We start from the raw sequence: 2,500 nt of genomic DNA on the forward strand, positions 1-2,500 counted from the left end.
TGGAGATACTGTACCAGCCTGGTTGGTCTCTCTCCCTGGTGGAGATACTGTAACTCAGCCTGGTTGGTCTCTCTCCCTGGTAGAGATACTGTAACTCAGCCTGGTTGGTCTCTCTCCCCGGTGGAGATACTGTACCAGCCTGGTTGGTCTCTCTCCCTGGTGGAGATACTGTAACTCAGCCTGGTTGGTCTCTCTCCCTGGTGGGGATACTGTACCAGCCTGGTTGGTCTCATTCCCTGGTGGAGATACTGTAACTCAGCCTGGTTGGTCTCTCTCCCTGGTGGGGATACTGTACCAGCCTGGTTGGTCTCATTCCCTGGTGGAGATACTGTAACTCAGCCTGGTTGGTCTCTCTCCCTGGTGGAGATACTGTACCAGCCTGGTTGGTCTCTCTCCCTGGTGGAGATACTGTACCAGCCTGGTTGGTCTCTCTCCCTGGTGGAGATACTGTAACTCAGCCTGGTTGGTCTCTCCCTGGTGGAGATACTGTACCAGCCTGGGCTGTGTTTCCCAGTTATGATGTACCTTGGCGATCTACGGCGCTTCTAGAGAAGATACCTCGGCGAAGGGACAGTTTTTCCTACGAGTATTTCCCAGACTATCCCTGAGTGGTGAAAATTGTATCGAGCCAAATAAAATATAGGGACTATCCATAATATAAATTCAACATTTTCTTATGTAAAGGAGCAACATTTTCTTATTTAAAGGAGCAATTTGATGGCATGGCTTTTCTGTCTGTCTGTAGGCTACCCCACCACTATATAGGATACCAACAGATATTAGGCGAATTGATTAATCCAGTGCAGCCTTCTAGGCCCATAGTAGGGTAGACACGGATAATTAATCAAGGTCCCCTTCTATTTAGTGTGTCACAGCCAACTCGTGCTTCATGTAGGCCTATACATCATGGCTGCATTAAAACATTATTGTGTTTAATTCATGAGTAACGTATTGTGTCATGTAGGAAATTTTGAAATGCCTATCAACATTTCCTACCTGACAGGATGCGCTACATGAATTAAACATAACATAATGGGTGGTAGGTCATCCTGAGGAGGTAGGCTATATGACAACTTTTCAGAACACAAAGTGAACAGAATCAGTCACTCATTTAGTTATCATCATCATCATCATTACCCATCATCATCATCATTATAATTTTTTCCTGGGCTTTCAAGAAGTCCCAGACTAGGTTTATATGTCCCAATAAATATTAGATAAAACTTTATTTTATATTTTGTAGACTATAATGTATGAATTGGAACTATCACGAGGTCTCACTTTGACTCTTAAATAGATAAGCAGATGAGCTTTAGTAGGCATAGATTCCTTTTTGTTAATATTAGATTGGGGTAAAATCAAAATGATTATGAGAACGCTTGAAAATGTCATCAACAAGGGACAGCTCCACTAACGATGTACCTTACGATGTATCTTCAGATGCCCACTGAGAGATAGTCTGGGAAACACTCGTAGTTAGAACTGTCCCTTCACCAAGGTATACCTTAAAGTCGCACTGAAACAGACGTTTGAGATCATCTAACTTCCGTAGTTTGACGTATTTCCGACGCAAACAAGATATGAGGGTGGGACATATGTTTAGAGGAATTTGATTGGAACTTTAGACAGATTCGATAGAAGGATAGCGTTGATTGACGGGTGGATGTCGTGAGATTATTGGAGATTATATTATTAAAATCGAAGGTACCTGTTTTCGTCATTGCACGTGACCTACCGTTTTCCAGGAAGTAAGAAATTATATACTTTGATATAAGATTACAACAAAAGTAGAATTTTGTCATTTTTTGGCATACATAGTTAAATAGGTGAACACTATGACCAATTATGTGAACCAAAATGGGACAGAAATGCTTTTTTCATTTCAGTGCGACTTTAAGAAGCGTCGTAGATCGCCAAGGTACATCATAACAGGGAAACGTGGCCCTGGGTCTCTTGTCTGTCCCCCTGGTGGAGATACCAGCCTGGTCTCTTGTCCTGTCCCCCTGGTGGATGTCCTTCTGTCTTCTGTTCATCCTCTCTTTCTATCATCCTGTCTCTCTGTCCTTCTTCTAGAAGCATGAACAGCCCTGGTGCACTCATCCAACCCAGACTTCTCCTCCCTCTATGATGAATTAAATATGACTCATGCATGCTCGGAATGATCAGCTTACACACACGCAAACACACACGCACACACACGCAAACACACACACTCAAATCCACACTCATAGCAGTATACAGAGGTGTACCAATATTTTTTATGAAGAACACGATGAAGATTCAGGGTTGCTTTTTACACCATTTTTCTTTATTTGTTTAAGATTATTGGCATAGTGAAACAGAGAGACCCACACCACCGACACACACACTCACACGTACACACACACACGCACATCCTCTCACAGACTACAGAGCTCCAACTCATGACGTAGCTGAATCCCGTCCATGTTCAGGCCTCTCTCTCTCTCTCTCTTTCTCTCTCTCTCTTTCTCTCTGTGAC

The sequence above is a fragment of the Borostomias antarcticus genome (assembly GCF_949987555.1).
Source record: "Borostomias antarcticus genome assembly, chromosome: 9".
Lineage (NCBI taxonomy): Eukaryota > Metazoa > Chordata > Actinopteri > Stomiiformes > Stomiidae > Borostomias > Borostomias antarcticus.